Source organism: Triticum urartu, chromosome 6A (assembly GCF_056163025.1).
Source record: "Triticum urartu cultivar PI428250 chromosome 6A, HENAU_Tu73, whole genome shotgun sequence".
Classification (NCBI taxonomy): Eukaryota; Viridiplantae; Streptophyta; class Magnoliopsida; order Poales; family Poaceae; genus Triticum; species Triticum urartu.
In genome coordinates, this window is record NC_141878.1 from 234,380,701 (window position 1) to 234,399,168 (window position 18,468).

Sequence of the window (18,468 nt, forward strand, 5' to 3'; positions counted from 1 at the left end):
GCTACCATACGAGTACAAGAGTAAGATGAGAAACTAGGCAACGGTCGTAAACTAGAAGTGATCAAGAAGTGATCCGGAACTACTTACGTTCAAACATAATCCCACCGTGTTCTCTTCCCGAACCTCGTCGAAAAGAGACCATCACGGTTACAGACACAGTTGGTGTCTTTTAATTAACTCAAGTGTCAAGTTCTCTACAACCGGATATTAGCAAATTCCCATCTTCCACATCACCTCGGGCATGGCTCTTGAAAGTTTAAACCCTGCATGGGTGTCCCAACTTAGCCCATGATAAGCTCACGATCCACGGAGACTATACTCCATCACAGGACCCTACGACTAGACTCGGAATCCTGGTGCATAAGATATTTCGACAATGGTAAAACTAGTCCAGCAAGACCTCCCTATGCACCGACCTAACCTGATAGGAGTAGCACGATCTTGTTCTCAGGGTACACCAGATGAGCGAAGCGTACAGGTATATACCAAATACCCCAAGTTGCCTAGGAGCGGCCCCGCATGGTGCTCTAGTTTGGACCAACACTCATGTGGAGCACTGGCCCGGGGGTTGATTAACTCCACGGGGTCCGGAAAGTACCCATGCAAGTGTTTAGTTGTTATTAGGCAAATGGTAAAACCAAGGTTGGGCCTTGGTGGAGGAGTTTTATTCAAAGCAAACTATCAAGAGGGGCCCATAAACCCTCACCGTGTTAGGGATGCAAAATCAAGGAACATAACACTGATATGACGGAAACTGGGGCGGCAAGAGTGGAACAAACACCAAGCAAAAGGCTAAGCCTTCCACCCTTTACCAAGTGTATAGATGCATTAATTAACTAAGAGATATTGTGATATCCCAACATATCCATGTTCCAACATGGAACAGCCTGCAAAAGCACCTGCAACTAGCAATGCTATAAGAGGGGCTGAGCAAAAGCGGTAACATAGCCAAACAACGGTTTGCTAGGAAGGTGGGTTAGAGGCTTGACATGGCAGTATGGAAGGCATGATAAACAAGTGGTAGGTAGCGCGACATAGCGATAGAACGAACAACTAGCAAGCAAAGATAGAAGTGATATCGGGGGTAATGATCATCTTGTCTGCGAAGTTCACAGGGTTGTCGAAAGCTTGATCCTCGTAAACGTACTCGATAGGATCCTCGTTCACGAACTCGTCTCCTGGCTCTACCCAAAGCAAGGACACAAGCAACGGAACAACAATCAATCACGGTGCAATGCACAAGCAACATGATGCAAGACATGATATCGAATGCAAGGTATGATGTGCAATGCATATGGGTACTCCAGTAGGGAAAAGATGATCATGGCATCAACTTAGCAAAGCAAGCATGCCGCTGGAAAGGTAGGGTGATTTCGGTCGAAATCGATATAAGGATCACCGGAAATGGATGCACGGTTTGCAAACGACGAGTAAAACAAGAACGATGCAAAACTGCGCTTAACAGCATCATAGCACTTAAGATGCATCATGAAACTATGCTACAACACTCCAACATAGCAACAAAGCACATGGCAGTAAAGTACAAGTGAAGCTCTACAAATCATGAACACTGAGCTCCTGCTAGAACTCACTAGAACAATCCTAAAATAGCATGGCAAAAATGCAAATGACAATCAGGTTACACACTTGGTGAAAATACTAAACATGGCATAAACAGCATCAGCTAGCAATGTTTGGAGCTAGCGAACAACATGCTACGATAACATATCATGGCAAACAAAGGCATGACATACTAGTACTAAAGGCAATGAACAAAACTCCCTTACTGAACTTTAGCCTAAGATGCACAGAAAAGATGGTAGCATCGATGCAAACATGGCAAGTGAAAATTATACCCCGCCGATCTAGGGTTCTTCATGCACGTGAACTGAGGCGAAGCCGGGCTCGCAGGATATGGAGAAGGAGGAGGTAGGAGCTGCGGGGGGGGGGGTGTTGGGCTACAATGAAAGAGGAGCTTTAGTGGTTACCCGGTTAACCGTTGGGGCATCAAACGACCTCCAAATGGAAAGAAATTTGACAGGCAGCCTACCGATGATTTACCAAGGCTAGTCGACAAATCTCAGCCCATTCTGAGAACTTTTTTCTCCCACTCATGAAACGAGATTTGAGGGGTGCAACGGGTGCATGTGTGAGTGTCGGATCCCCAAACGGACAACGGGGAAAATGACCAGATGCATGAGACGAACATGAATGCAAATGAGATTCACATGATGACATGAGATGAAAAGCATGAAACGAACAAAATGCAAAAAAACGAGGAGAAAAACCCAAGGACGGAGGAAATAACATATCAAATAGCCGGAAATGGCAAGAGTTGGAGTTACAATTATGGAAAGTTACATCTGGGGCGTTACATGCCTGCTCCCTCCTCCCATGGCCAGCTATGCTGCCGCCAGGCCATCCATCTACCCAACCGCACCACATGTTATTTTCCGGTGACGTTAACCTCACCCCACAGCCGACAAGTCAGCCCTTGTACTCCCCTTAGTGTGGTCATCCGCTGCTGTGGCTTCGCCTGGTGCGGGTCGTTCCCTTCCTGGGCCTCGCCGTCGTCCACCACGTTGGTGCTCTCGGCACAGTGTGGTCAACATGGTCAACAAACAACAACCATCGAAAGAGGGATGTAAGTGGAGAGGCTGACAGTAGGGACACACACAAGAAAGTGCCTCCTTATTACGCGAAAAAAATGATTGCTCCTACTGACAGCTGGGACCCATTGGTTGTATCTTCACACGGAAGGAAGTGCCTCCTTGTTATGCGAAAAAACTATTCCTCCCGATGACAGCTGGGACCCGATAGATTTGGTGACTGACTTGTGGGCCTACTAATCTGACGCGTACGAATGGCTTTGTCAACTTAATCAACAAATAATTCTAGCAAGACCATTGGGTATTAATCCAATAGCCGTGTTGCTTCTTCAACCTCTGATCTTGGTCCTGTCTGTCGTGGGCTGCAGTGCTGTCGCACACCCGAACCAGTCAAGTTTCCCACTCCTCTCCATCTGTGACTCCACTACCGCGTCTTCCTCATCTCTGGGTTGTTCCAGTCTGGGGCCTCGCCTCGTCCATCGGCCTTGGTGCGCTCGGCACGGTGTGGTCAACATGGTCAACAAATGAGAGTCATCGGAAGATGACTACACGTGGAGAGGCTGATAGTGGGGACGCATCACGTCCATGGATGCATGCATGCAACTGCATCCTTTTTACCCTGAAAAATTATATTTTCTCCACCTGATAGCTAGGACCTATCAGCTACATCTTCGCACGCAAGGAAGTGTGTCCTTATTAGGGGAAAAATAATTCCTCTCCCTGACAGCTGGGACCCATCAGCTATATCTTCGAACCGTCTATAGGGTTGTCTCTCTGGTAGCGAACGTGTACGTACATACTAGTCGATCGGTCTCTATGCAAGGATGAACCGTGCCCGAGCAAGGAGCGGTCCATGTGATGTAGCAGTTGAGGAAGACCTGTATAAATCAGGTACACGTACATACAACCATGCTGCAAGAAAGTAAATACGTCTACATACGTACATACAGGCGGGGTCTCGAACGCGTGCAGCGACGGTGTCCTGTTCATCGGCAGTCAACTAGCTGGGTCGAAACGAAGAAACAGTGTTGTGTTCATCGGGAGGCAACACACTGGGTCGGAATGCGTCGTGTTCGTCGGGATCAAACCGGCTTGGACAGAACAGCCAAAACGGGGTCTGGTGTACCACAGAATGGAGTAAATGACCTTCTGTTTGACCGGCTACGATCAAAACGGGATCCTGTTCATCGGGAGGGGTCTGGCGTACCAAAAAATAGAGGAAACAGATTTATGTTCGAGCCCCTACAGTCGAAATGGGGTGTTGTTCATTGGGAGGTGTGTGGCGTATCGCAAAACGGAGGAAACGAACTTGTGTTGGAGCGCCTACGGTCAAAGCAAGGTCATGTTCATTGGGAGGGGTGTGGCGTACCGCAAAATGGGACTCCACGGGCTACTGTTCATCCACCGTCTACTGCCTCTCTCCAGCCTCCACGGGCTACTGTTCATCTACCGTCGACTTCCTCCAGCCTCCACCTGCTACTGGTCATCCAGGGGGTTCTGTTCATCCAGCCTCCACCGGCTGCTGTTCAACCAGCCCTCCATGGTGTCCTGTTCTTCCACCCCTACCAGCTCAGCTGTGGCGGCCTCCTCTCGGGGTCCTGTTCTTCCAGCGGCAATGGCCTACGTACTACCATGGGGTCCTATTCATCCAACCCCAACCACATATGTCTCGACTCGTTCAGCCAACCCAGTTCACCATTCATCAATAAGCAGCAGGTTCGATCGGCTTCAGTAAGCAGCAGCAGCGATCAATCGCTAGAGTTTAGTTAGAAGCAGTAGCGAAGGAATCGGTCAGGTTCAGTTAACACCCAAGGGATCGATCACTCGGGTTCAATAAGATAACGCCTCGCTCGGGTTCAGTTAGAGCCCAATGCCTCGCACCCACACACGTACGTGTATGAGAGAAATGGGCAATCCCTCCGTGCATTTCTCAGCATCGACCACCCAGCATAACCGGGAACTCCCTGATGTTTTCCTCACCCTTGCTTCTATCACATTTTTTTCCATCATGGACGGCCCAAAGAATGTCATGCAGGTGCATCTCCGGGCCTCCTGTACGAAAAGTCCATTTTCTGTCATGATTTTTCATCATAGAAGTAGGAGCCCACCATATCTATGATGATACTAGGTTTTATCACAATTATCATCATAGAAGAGTCATAAGCATGACATAATTTTTTTTGTTCAGGCCAAAATTTCATGGATGTGTCCTTTTTTGTAGTGCAAGAAGTTTCGAGTGATGGTGATCGAATCGAAGTCGAGGGGCATGATGTACGACGGCCCACTACATACATGCAAAGAAGTTTTGGCCGATGGAGGTTGGCTCGAAGTCAAGGGGCATGATGTATGCCTCCATATCATGGTGAGCACATCTCACAAGAGGAGATAGCAGCAAGCAGGGTGTCTTGAAAAGCTGAGGCCTCGCTTCGATGATGGCCGTGTGAATGTCCCTCGATCATGCAGCTAGCCTCACGGTGCTCAACATACCCATACACGAACAATAGAGGTCCAGGATGTCACTGGGGAAATCCCTCTAGTCACGGCTCATAGGGATGCTGCACGGCTTGGGTTCGCCCATGGTGGAGTTTGGAAGGTGGGGCCTTTTGGGCCTTGATTTATGGGTAGAAGGCCATCGGTGCTGGGGGACGCGAGAGATGGAATAGTGGTACAGGGGGAGGGGGCGAGGCGAGGGTACGCAAAGGCACTGTGAGATAATGAAGAGTGACCTCAGGATCCCCCGCGAGATGCAGATGGAGTGGTGCCAGGGGAGAGGGAGACGAGGCGAGGCATGCTATACAACGGCAGTGACAGTGACTGCATAGGGTGAGGCTGACTTTGGTAACCCGAACACGCTGCCTGGACTAGTGTCACCTCGCGCGAGGGTCTTGTGACTTCACTGTGAGGACCGGATGAATAATATTTTCACCAACAAGTGTTCTACACTTGTACTACTACTAGTAGTAGTAGTAACATACACAGTAGTACTATGTAGTGGAAAGAGGTCATGCTAGCATGCCTCTGAGGTCACTTCATCCTCCAGGTAGCATCCATATTGCAAGTAGAACCAATTTCTCGTGCATTCGGAAGCGCGGAGAAGGCCTTTCTATTTTTTGAGGATAACCGCATATTCCTTAACCATAAAAGGTTGTGTCTTGCACGCATGCACCCATATCCATTCAAACAAGCTACGACACATTTTTTGTGCAAAGAGATGGATATGTTTGTATATATGTTCATCTACCCAAGTGGGTTTTGCGTAGGTCCCACCTGTCAAGAGAGGTGCAGAAATAAATAGGAATCATAAATGTTTCACCACGGTGACTCGAAAGAGTGACCTGAACTAGCCAGTGGCACATGTAGCAACAAAAGGATGGGCACATACACGGACATGTACCACTCCTACATTTGAATAATAATAAGTATGCTACCCGCATAGGCTTTTCGTCTTGCAGGTTGGTCTACCTAGCTATCTAATCAATTGCTTGCATGCCACTTCTCCCATTTACTTCTCCATCGGAAACCGATTTTCCTCGGCTTCTTCACCTCTCCTTGATTCACATTCAAAACCCATTGGATTCACACTATTTTAACCTCTTCAGATACTCCTAGAGTATTTCCGAAGCCCCTAATCATCTTCTTCTAGTCAGACTAGCCACCTAATCCTAATACCCGAAACCATATCCCTCCGGTCTAGTTGTTCCAAATGGCGAAAGAGATCCCTATGCAACTTTTTAGCATCAAACATGTCCTCGGCAAAGGCTCGTTGAGTATAGCTGCCACCATCACCGACCACCCAAGGGTTGTTCGAGAGTGGATCAACAATGTATCCAAGTCCCTCAAAAAGGTGGGGATGAAGGTCATCAGTCTCAATGTAGAGTACACGGAGCATGCCACTAGGAAGATCCAACATGCCGCAGTCCTTCAGCTGTGCTTCGAGGATGAAGTTTTGGTGTATCACATCATGCACGTGCCCTCCATACGAGGTGAGATCCAAGATTTCATGTCTTGGGAGGACAGATTATTCTGTGGGGAAGCCATCGAAGTGGACAAACAAAAGCTGGTGCCGTACAACCTTGATTTGAAAAACATCGCTGACCTACAAACCAAAATTCCTGTAGAAGATTGTGATAAACCAACACCATCCCTATTCGACGTAACAAATTTTGTGCTTGTAAAAAATCTTGAGAAGGGTGACGAGACACTAGGACTAAGGTCATCTGGATGGCAGAATTATCCATTGACCTACGAGCAGATAAAATATGTTGCCCTCTATACCCATGTGAGTTTCGAGATAGCTGCAAGGTTGAAGGAGCTTGTAGCGAAGCCGTCTCCCACAGAAAATGAGAAGAAGAAGAGGATGTAGCAGCAGCAGGGCATTATAGATGGATGAACTATTTCCTATCTTATTTGTAAAAATATATTTCCTCTGTGTATATATATATTGATAGATGTACTATTTCGCTGGTGTGCATGTCTTTGGAACAAGTGTAGTAGCGTAGGTCCGCTTGAATATAACAAACTATATCCGCCTAGTTTTCTCTACTACTCCTAGCAGTGATCGGTATGCAATGCATGTGTTAGTAGACATGACAACTTGTCCATGGTAGCCGAACAATGTCGACCATTGTCGGTGTACAAAAGTAGGGGCGCTCCTTTTTACCCCTTTACTTGTGCACGGACAGTCGGAGCCACGCCCATGGCCACACTAAGCAGGGCAGGGGAGGGAAGCCGGAGAGAAGCCAAATGCGCAAGGCGATCTGAGGCAACGCCAAGACCAGAAATACAAAGAGCAAAGGGGGCAAGGCGGACTCCCCCGGCAGGACCCTTGCCAGGGCAGCCTCAGTAGCCCTGGCAAGAGCCTTGCCGGGGCAACTTGCCCAACGCCAGCAGAGCGAGCCACCCTTGAGCCCAAAGGTTCCGAATGCCGTCAATAACTACGTTGGGACCAGTGCTCGGGAGGCACCTCCTTGGTGGCATGCAAATCTTTGTCAAGACCATAGATATATGAGATCAGATGAGGATCAGCAGATGATGACCCTCGGCGGGGCTCGCCAAGGAAATCCACAAGACCCCCGGCAAGCATCTTGCCGGGGACGACTACGACACCACAGCAAGAGCCTTGATGGGCCCCCGGCAAGGCCCTTGCCAAGGACGCCAGCACGGCCACTGCTAGACCCGCACCAGCCAAGACTCTGCCGCCGTTCGCATGCAGCGGCCAGCCCAACTAGCTGGGCAGGCACCTACGTGGAAACATGCAACTTCCATGCCAAATTAGCAAGCACCTGTGTGGCGGCATGCAGATCTTCATGAAGGCCCTACCACCGTGCCACCTTAGATGCTTTCCTGCCTACATGGCGCTGCATGCATCGCTAGCCTGGGCACGTGTCGAAGCGAGGCGAAGTGGCGGCGGATGGGACAGGCCTCGTTCCCGTCCCTGATAATGTTAATGGACACATACGTAGCGCATTTAATGCACTTTGTCCTATAATGTCGTGCGATAAGCTCGCGCACTGTAGGCCTTTCCACCTCATGTGTGCCACTGTGGCAACCCCTTTTTCCTTAAAAGGAGGCACGAGGCGACCAGGAGAGGGATTCAGCTTTTTGGAACGGCACAGCCACCGTAGCTAGTTCAAAAAGCTCAAGAACACTCAATACATCCACCAAAGCAGCACTAGGGTCTTACGCATCCTCGCGGCTCAAACTTGGGTAAACGATCCGTGTGCTAGCTCCTAAACCTGCTCTTCTCACGACCCCGCGCCCGCCGACCGTAGAAGGGATCCCAGTGATGCCATAGGTGTCATTCCCACCGACATCTTTGGCGCCCTAGGTAGGGGAGCGCAGTTGTGAGAATCTGGTCTAGCAGTTAGCCTAGCGGTTCTTCGTCGCCATGGCTCCCAAGAAGAAGGCGGACACGACGGTCGATTGGGAGTCAGACGGCCCGTACCGGTGAGGGCGAGTAGCGGGCCGGTCACGGATAGGACACGAGGCGCGGCCCGCGAGAACCAACATCGCTCTGGTAGTCAGAGCCTGGCGATCATCGTCGTTCGTGCGCAAGACGGCGGGCCGCACACCACAAAATCCACAGACGGAGTCGGGCCACTCGCGGGCGGCGCGGGGCCCTCCGGGGTCGCCGCCGTGCCACCCATGGGTCGCACGACGACCTCCAGGACACCCGCCCCGGCGCCCACAGTGCGCTCTTCCCATGGTGTGCGCGACGAGCAGCGTCACCATGCCGGCGACCTTGGACACCACCGTGGGAAGAGCCATGTGCATCATCTGCGGGACGAAGGAGGCCAGCCTGCCCGCCGAAGTGTTGGCGACAATGGCACGCAGCCACTGGGCCGTGACAGAGCTCCTTCTAACGTGGTTAGAAGTCGAAGCGCGCCATAGTCCACGCAACTTTCGCCACCACCCACGCCAGCAGAAGCTTTGGCGCACACGCAGCTACTCCTCGACTTCCCTCCTGCTGCGGAGAAGCTCAACGAGTGGAGAGCCACCGTCTGGAGCCTCATCGCCGTCGCCAACAAAGGCGAGCCACGACTGGCAGGGCCCTCGGGCCGGCGCTCCGTCGAGCCACCACACGCCAGCGGTAGAAGGACCGGGGAGCTGGAGCCACAGTGCACTCTCCTCCCCCGCGCCAGCCGCCACCGGTGCTGGTCCGTCGTAACGACGCTAGTGATAATATTTCCATAGCGTCGTCCGACCCCCGGGCCTACCGCGATCAATGCCAAGTTCTTCGGGAGTGAGCCCACGGAGACGCTCGAACCACTATCGAGCGCTGGCGGGATACACGCCACCAGTCGGATAAGCGGGCGGGACCCGCTATGGACCACCCAGCACCGGGCGGCTCCGGCGGCCTACCTTACGAGGTGGGTTGCCTAGCCTTTACCCGGGAGCTTCGGTAGTTCCAGTGGTCGTCCCACCGCACGTTCAAGCCCGACGTCGGTGAGAAGTACAACGGCAAGACTCACCCGTCAGAGTTCCTCAGCATCTACACCATCGCGATGCAAGCTGCTGGAGCTCGCGACGACAAGGTGCTTGCCAATTACTTCCCGTTGGCACTGAAGCCCAACGTCATGTCTTGGTTGATGCACTTGCCGGCGAATTACATTTCTTCTTGGTCAGATCTGTGCCATGAGTTCGTTGGTGCCTTCACCGGAGGCCACCAAGCTCATGGCCAGGCCAGTGATTTGCATATCATTCCCTAGAAGGAAGGGGAAACCCTGCGCAAGTACATCCAGAGATTCAGCCGGGTGTAGTACAACATCCCCGATGTTCATCCGCCGCCGTGATTAGCACATTCCATCAGAACGTGCGCAACCGCAAGATGCGCGAAGAGCTGGCGATGAACAAGGTTATGGATGTGGCCGAACTTTATGTTCTAGCCGATAGGTGCGCCTGGGCTGAAGAGGGGAGGAAGTACCCCGGCGAGGACACCGGCGTGGAAACCGACTCTACTGATGAAGACACCTCTGCCCCGACGAAGGAGAGCCAGCGTCGCAACAGGAAACACAAGGGGAAATCCATGCTCGCCATCCAGGGATTCGACGACACCGACACCGCCAAGAAGGCCAAGGCAGACGACCCTGACAAGGAGATTGTGGGGTGCGCCGCCTGCCGGGCCTTGACGGTCACCGACAAGCCAGGAGGTTCCGACAAGTAGTATTGCAAGATCAGCCGCACCAAGGGCCACGACCTCCAGAAATACCGACAGGTCGAGCTGCTTGCCGAAAAGCAAAAGGCCGAGTATGAGAGGCGGGACAAGGAGAAGGGTCAGGATGGTGCCGAAGGATCCGACAAGAAGCATGGAGGGCAAGGAGGCCGCCACGACAAGGATAACCAGCAAGAGAGGCCCGCTCGGGGCCGCGACAAGAAGTATGAAGACGATGATCATGACGAGGATGATGAGTCCGGCGAGAAAGAGTTTTAGAAGGCTACAGAGGCCATGTGCGTCGATGGTGGCGCATCGCTGCACACTTCTCACCGACGGGCACATGAGATTACAGCAGCAGAGCCATCATTCGACACTCAGAAGCCAATGAAGTGGTCCAGCACGCCCCTCATCTTTGACGCCGAGGACCACCCTGACCGCACGACTGCGGTCGGGTGTTTGCCGTTGTTGGTCTCGCCAATGATACGCAACCTCAAGGTGAAAAAGATGTTGGTTGACGGCGGGGCCAGCTTAAACCTGATCTCACCCGTCATGATCAGAAGGCTGCAAATTCCCGATGGAGACCTCGAGGAAACGGGTACGTTTCAAGGGGTCAATCTGGGAAGGAGCCAGCCGAAGGGGAAGGTCACATTGCCCGTGACATTTGGAGGTGAGTTGAACTATATGATGGAAAGAATCATCTTCGATGTGGCCGAGATCCCCTTGCCCTACAACGAGATCCGCTGAGTGTGCCCTTCCCTTTTTCAAAATCTTGAAGAATGCAGGCCCAATGGAGTGGACCCAAGAGGTCGAGGCGGCATTGTAGGATATGAAGAAATACCTTTCCTCTACGCCAATATTGGTTGCGCCTAAACCACAAGAGCCGTTGCTGCTGTATCTGGCGGCAATGAATCAAGTGGTCAGCGCCACACTAGTGGCGCAGAGGGAGGTCGACAAAGAGGCAGTGGCAACGACAGGACCGGCGGATGGCAAGTCAGAGATTCCCCCAGTAGGGCCTGGTGCCGGCAAGGAGAGGCCCCCGGCAGAGTCTGACGCCATCGGGACAGGGCCCGCGCAGCCGAGTGAAGTGGTGCAGAAGAAGAAGATGATGCAGCACCCGATTTACTTTGTCAGCTCCCCTTGCAGGGGGGCAGGTCAAGGTACTCAGGTGTGCAGAAATTGCTCTTCGGCCTCCTTATGGCCTCGAGGAAGCTGTGTCATTACTTCTAAGCCCAAGAGATCACTGTCGTCACCCGCCTCCTGTTGCAATGGATACTGCACAACCCAGATGTAACCAGAAGGATTGTGGAGTGGGCCTTGGAGTTGTCAAGCTTTGGGTTGAAGTTTGAAAGTACTTCGACAATCCAGAGCAGAGTCTTGGCGGAGTTCATTGCAGAATGGACCTCAACGCCCGATGAAGAAATCCGGGAGACCGCTCTCCCCGGCAAGTAAGCAAGTCGCGATTGGATCATGTACTTTGATGAGGCTTTCTCGCTGCAAGGCGCCGGTGCCGGTCTGCTGCTTGTCGCACCCACCGGAGAGCACCTCAAGTATGTGACCCAGATGCACTTTCCCAGGGAGATGTCCACAAACAACACTGCTGAGTATGAGGGGCTGCTTGCGGGTCTCAGAATCGCGGCAGACCTCGGGGTGAAGAAGCTCATCGTCAGGGGTGATTTGCAACTTGTCGTCAGACAAGTCAACAAAGATTATCAGAGTCCGTTGATGGAGGCCTACGTAGCTGAGGTGGTGAAGCTGGAGGAGCGCATCGACGGTATACATGTGGAGCACGTTCCCCGAGCGGAGAACGACATCGCCGACTACCTGTCAAAGCGCGCTGCATTCAAGCTACCTGTGGAACCAGGTACCTTTTTGCTTCGGTTAACTCAACCATCCGTCGAACCATAAATGGAGCAGAACAAAGCAAAGGAAATTAGGCCCCGGCAAGTACTTTCCCGCTGAGCCCCGAGGGCTACCAGCAAGGGTGTTGCCGCGGATTTTGAGCCTGCCAAGGGGCAGCTGGCTCTGGCAGGGCGCCGAGCCCTGGCCGTAGAGACGGCTGCTCCCATGGTAGAAGAGATGCCTTTGGTCCTTGCCGTCAAGCCCCAGGCTCCGGCATGGGCACATCATACCGTCCATTTCCCCCAGACAAGGGAACTTCCTGAGGAGCAGGAAGAAGCGGAAAAACTAGCCCGCCGGTCTGCATTGTACCAGTTCATCGATGACGTCCTATATAGAAAAAGACCGAACGGTGTGAAATTGAAGTGCTTCCCCCGGGAGGAAGGACTGGAGCTGTTGGCAGAGATACATGGAGGCATATGTGGCTCCCACATAGGGTCGAGGGCCCTTGCTGGCAAGGCATTCCAGCAAGGCTTCTTTTCGCCCACCGCCCTCCAGGATGCAACGACACTAGTAGCCAGGTGTGAAGTGTGCCAGTTCCATTCAAAGAAGCTTCATCAACCAGCTCAAGCCCATCAAACAATCCCTCTCTCCTGGCCGTTTTCGGTCTGGGGGCTCAACATACTAGGCCATTTCCCTCGCGTTGTTGGGGGCTTTGAGTACTTGCACATTGCAATCGACAAGTTCACAAAGTGGCCGGAGGTGGAGGTAGTAAGGAAGGTTACAACACAGTCGGTCGTCAAGTTCTTCAAGGGGCTAGTCTGCCGTTTTGGTGTACCAAACAGGGTCATCACTGACAACGACACGCAGTTCACAAGCCGCACCTTCATGCAATATATCCAAGAGAAAAAGGATGGTATGTTGTGCGGAGAAACGGCCAGGCATAGAGGGAAAATGCTGAAGTGTTGCGAGGCCTGAGAACGAAGACTTTTGACAGGCTGCACAAGAGCAGAAGGTGCTGGATTGATGAGTTGCCGGCGGTTCTTTGGTCGATCAAGACGACGCCAAATCGAGTCACCGGCCAGACACCCTTTGCCCTAGTATATGGGGCAGAAGCAGTTCTCCCCACAGAACTCATATACGGGTCACCTCGAGTGCTCGCTTATGACGAGCTTGAGCAATAGGAGTTGCGGCAAGATGACGCAACGCTCCTTGAGGAAGATCGTCTTCGGGCGGCTGTGAGAGCAGCATGCTACCAGCAAGCCTTTTGCTGCTACCATAGCCGCAAGGTTCATGCTCGAAGCTTTGAGGAAGGCAACCTTGTTCTTTGGCGCGTTCAGTCGGGCAAGAATTCCAACAAGTTGACGCCAAAGTGGGAAGGCCCTTATCGGGTAATACGAGTCACCAGGCCCGACGCAGTCCTCCCGGAGACCGCAGATGTTGTCCCAGTGAGCAATTCCTGGAACATTGAGCATCTTCGCAAGTTTTACCCATAAGGCACGGTTGCCGGGCCTCCCGGCAAACTACCTTTTGTACAAGCCTTGCCGACAAGGCATGTAACCCTCTGTGCAAAGCCAGGCACAAACCCTGAGCATAAATAAACGAAGCGCTGGCGCCCTAAGTTATAGCATGCATGCTAGGTTAAGTCTCTCCCTCGGTTAGGGTTGATAGTGCTTAGCGGCGACTAACCCATAGCCTAGAGGTCGAGTGTGCGTCTTTCTGTTCTCTTTGGTTCGTAGGGCACGCAGACACTTCTGCTGAGCCGCTTGGGAAGAAGAGAATGAACCGGCTCTCTGGTCCCGGCAGACCAAGACTGCCGGGGGCTGAAGATACAAGGATCCAACCACGGCAAGCCAAGGTCGCCGGGGGCTGCGGATTCAGACCCTGTTCAAGAATTCATCCGATTAACCAGTTAACTTGCCGATTAATCCCTACTCATAGGGTCCTCGAGTAACCGATTACCCGATAAATCGTCCGATTAATTGATTAAATGGCCGATTAACTTGCCGATTAGCCAATTAATCCCCTACTCACCAGCCGACCGAGCAGCTACCAGTTAATGATTTCCTCAACAATGGATTCAGATAAGTCTTTCATCCCCCTGTTATGCGTTTCCGTATAGAAGTGGGACATGTGAGACCTTGTTTATGTTCTTGAAACCACCGTTCTCCCTCTTTCTTGTACCCAAGAGCTACCTCCTGGGTTGGAATTTGGTAGTAGTCGTGGTGGCGAGGAGATGAATAAGGGGCCGAACTCTACTTCTCCCCTGCCTCCGCCAAGAGCGCGAGAATGGTCGACTGAAGTGGGGAGACGGCAAGGCCTATTGCCGGGCGACAATGTTTATCTTAAAAATAACAAGGACTCATCCTTGGCATGGGCCTCGCTCATGCACAAAGAACCCGGCAAGCACCCTTTGTCATTAAAAACATCCCATACAGGTACAGTTCATACGGAATTAAAAATATGAGCAAGGGGATTACAAGTCTTAAAATTAACAAGTGCCCACAGGCTTACAAACTAAAAAGAGATAAGGTGCCCGCAATCCCTTTCTTGCCCCTCTCCTGAGAAGGTGGAACAAGGTAGCAGGAGGGTAGAAAGAGTGCATAGGCAAGGTATGAGGAGAAGAAGGCACCAATATAAATCTTGGTGCCCGGAAAGGAGATGGAAGATGAGGCAGCGGGCCGGCAATACGCGACGAAGGCGTCGGTGCCCGTGTACTCCGATTTGATGGCCACCACCCGCCTTCTTCGCCTTCTCCGGCCCTCCTACGCCAGCCACCTAAGGAGACGACGGGGAGCGCCCCGATGCAGAGCTTGGCGAGGAAGGCCCTCGGCAGGGCGCGTGGCCGAGGGAGGGGCGGCGCGGTCAGTCAGAGTCGGCATCCTGCCACACGACTCCCTCGTCATCACTGTCGCTGTCCTCCTCATCACTCCTGCATGAGGAGGAATCTTCATCGTCAAAGGAGCTCTCCACGCAGCACTTTAGACGAGTTCCAAGATCTCCAAAGACCTTGACGGAGAGCGGGCCGCCCTCCATTAACTTGAAGTAGAGGACGAGCCCCACCGTCAGGCTATGGATGCGATCAAATTTCTTCCATCCGCGACGGAGGTACATAACATGAGGAGCGGGGAAGTTGACGTCGGCCACCGTGCCACTGGTCCCGCAGCCCCTCATGTGCAATCTGAGGGTCTGGGGCGGATCGAGCTCCATTTCCCGAGCAAAGGGGGTGGGGAGACGGAGACGACAACGCGGTCACCGGCGCAGCCTGATGAAGAACTCGCGGGGCTGGTCCCCAACGTGACCCTGCGTCGCGGGAGGCACCGCTGGCGGAGGCACGGCCATCGCACCGCCTCGTCCCCCTCTCCCCCGACCGCCGGGGCCACCTTGACCACACCCCCTCCCCCTTCCTCTCATGGCCAGCTCCGCCGCCGTGGGCTCGTGGGAAGGAGGGACGCCCTGACGAGAAGCAACCCTCGCCGCCACCGTCGAAGGCCTAGCTCCTCCTCTCACCATGGCAGGTGGAAGAAAGGAGCGAAGGTGGAGGAGGATGGCTACTGAAGGAATGTGGGATGACGCCCCATCCCCCTCCTTGTAAAGGGGCGGGGTCGACGCTCGGCCGCCCCACTAAGCCAATCCAGCCATCAAAGGCGCAGGGAATCAGGACCGACCCACTGCCCCAATCAGCGACGGCCCGGTTTCCCGCCTCCACCGCCTGCCACTGGCACGGAGGACGCATGGCGAGCGAGCAGGATCGAAAGGACGGGTGAGGCGACAGTTCCCCGCCCCGTGATCGTGGGGCGTGGGTGCCTTGAAAACTGTGACCCGAGTCCACCCAGTAAATGAGCCGCGCCTCCACGCCTTCCTCTTTTTATGAGGAAGGCGGGAGCCGCTTCTTTACTACGATGTGATGCATGCATGCGGAAACTGCCCCACGCATGAACCCCACGTCATGCACGACCCTCCACGTCATGCGCAGGTCATGGGGAAGCGCAGCGAACGAAAAATTACTGCGGTAAAATCCCTCCCAGACTGCCCGCGCACCGTTTTGGGCCTGGCCCAACAACGTGTCGCGCTTATGTGTGGCCCAGGCCCGGGGGCTCCTGTCGGTGTACAAAAGTAGGGGCGCTCCTTTATACCCCTTTACTTGTGCACGGAAAGTCGGAGCCGCGCCCATGGCCACACTAAGCAGGGAAGGGGAGGGAAGCCGGACATAAGCCAAAGGCGCAAGGTGATCAGAGGCAATGCCAAGACCAGAAACACAAAGAGCAAAGGGGGCAAGGCGGACTCCCCCGGCAGGACCCTTGCCAGGGCAGCCTCAGCAGCCCTGGCAAGCGCCTTGCCGGGGCAACTTGCCCAACACCAGCAGAGCGAGCCACCCTCGAGCCCAAAGCTTCCGAATGTCGTCAACAACTACGTTGGGACCAGGGCTCGGGAGGCACTTCCGTGGTAGCATGTAGATCTTTGTCAAGGCCATAGATATATGAGATCAGATGAGGATCAGGAGACGACGACCCTCGGCGGGGTCCTCGCCAAGGAAATCCACAAGGCCCCCGGCAAGCGTCTTGCCGGGGAAGACTACGACACCATGGCAAGACCCTTGTCGGGCCCCCGGCAAGGCCCTTGCCAAGGACGCCAGCAGGGCCACTACCAGGCCCGCACCAGCCAACACTCCGCCACCATTCGCATGCAGCTGCCAGCCCAACCAGCTGGGCAGGCACCTGTATGACAACATGTAGCTTCCAGGTCAAATCAGCAAGCACCTGCGTGACGGCATGCAGATCTTCATGAAGGCCCTACCACTGCGCCACCTCAGCTGCTTGCCTGCCTACATGGCGATAAATGCATCGCTAGCCTGGGGGCGTGTCGAAGCAAGGTGAAGCGGCGACGGATAGGACGGACCTCGTTCTCGTCCCCGATAAAGCTAATGGACACCTACATAGCACATTTAATGCACTTTGTCCCGTAATGCTGTGCGATAAGCTTGCGCACTTTAGGCCTTTCCACCTCCTGTGTGCCACTGTGGCAACCCCTTTTTCCTATAAAAGGAGGCCCGAGGCAACCAAGAGAGGGATTCGGCTTTTTGGAACGGCACAGCCACCTGATACGTCTCCAACGTATCTATAATTTTTGATTTCTCCATGCTATATTATCTACTGTTTTGGACATTATTGGGCTTTATTATCCACTTTTATATTATTTTTGGGACTAACCTATTAATCGGAGGCCCAGCCCAGAATTGCTGTTTTTTTGCCTATTTTAGGGTTTCGAAGAAAAGGAATACCAAACGGAGTCCAAACGGAATGAAACCTTCGGGAACGTGATTTTTGCAATGAACAAGATCCAGGAGACTTGGACCCCGCGTCAAGCAACCAATAGGGAGGCCACGAGGTAGGGGGCGCACCTCCCCCTAGGCGCGCCCTCCACCCTCGTGGGCCCCCTGTTGCTCCACCGACGTACTTCTTCCTCCTATATATACCTACGTACCCCCAAACGATCAGATACGGAGCCAGAACCCTAATTCCACCACCGTAACTTTCTGTATCCATGAGATCCCATCTTGGGGCCTGTTCCGGAGCTCCGCCGGAGGGGGCATCGATCATGGAGGGCTTCTACATCAACACCATAGCCTCTCCGATGAAGTGTGATTAGTTTACCTCAGACCTTCGGGTCCATAGTTATTAGCTAGATGGCTTATTCTCTCTTTTTGGATCTCAATACAAAGTTCTCCCCCTCTCTTGTGGAGATCTATTCGATGTAATCTTCTTTTGCGGTGTGTTTGTTGAGACCGATGAATTGTGGGTTTATGATCAAGTTTATCTATGAACAATATTTGAATCTTCTCTGAATTCTTTTATGTATGATTGGTTATCTTTGCCAGTCTCTTCGAAATATCAGTTTGGTTTGGCCTACTAGATTGATCTTTCTTGCAATGGGAGAGGTGCTTAGCTTTGGGTTCAATCTTGCAGTGTCCTTTCCCAGTGACAGTAGGGGCAGCAAGGCACATATTGTATTGTTGCCATCGAGGATAGCAAGATGGGGTTTTCATCATCTTGCATGAGTTTATCCCTCTACATCATGTCATCTTGCTTAAGGCGTTACTCTGTTCTTATGAACTTAATACTCTGGATAGCGGTCGATGTGTGGAGTAATAGTAGTAGATGCAGGCAGGAGTCGTTCTACTTGTCTTGGACGTGATGCCTATATACATGATCATACCTAGATATTCTCATAACTATGCTCAATTCTGTCAATTGCTCAACAGTAATTTGTTCACCCGTCGTAAAATACTTATGCTCTTGTGAGAAGCCACTAGTGAAACCTATGGCCCCCAGGTCTATCTTCATCATATTAATCTTCCAATACTTAGTT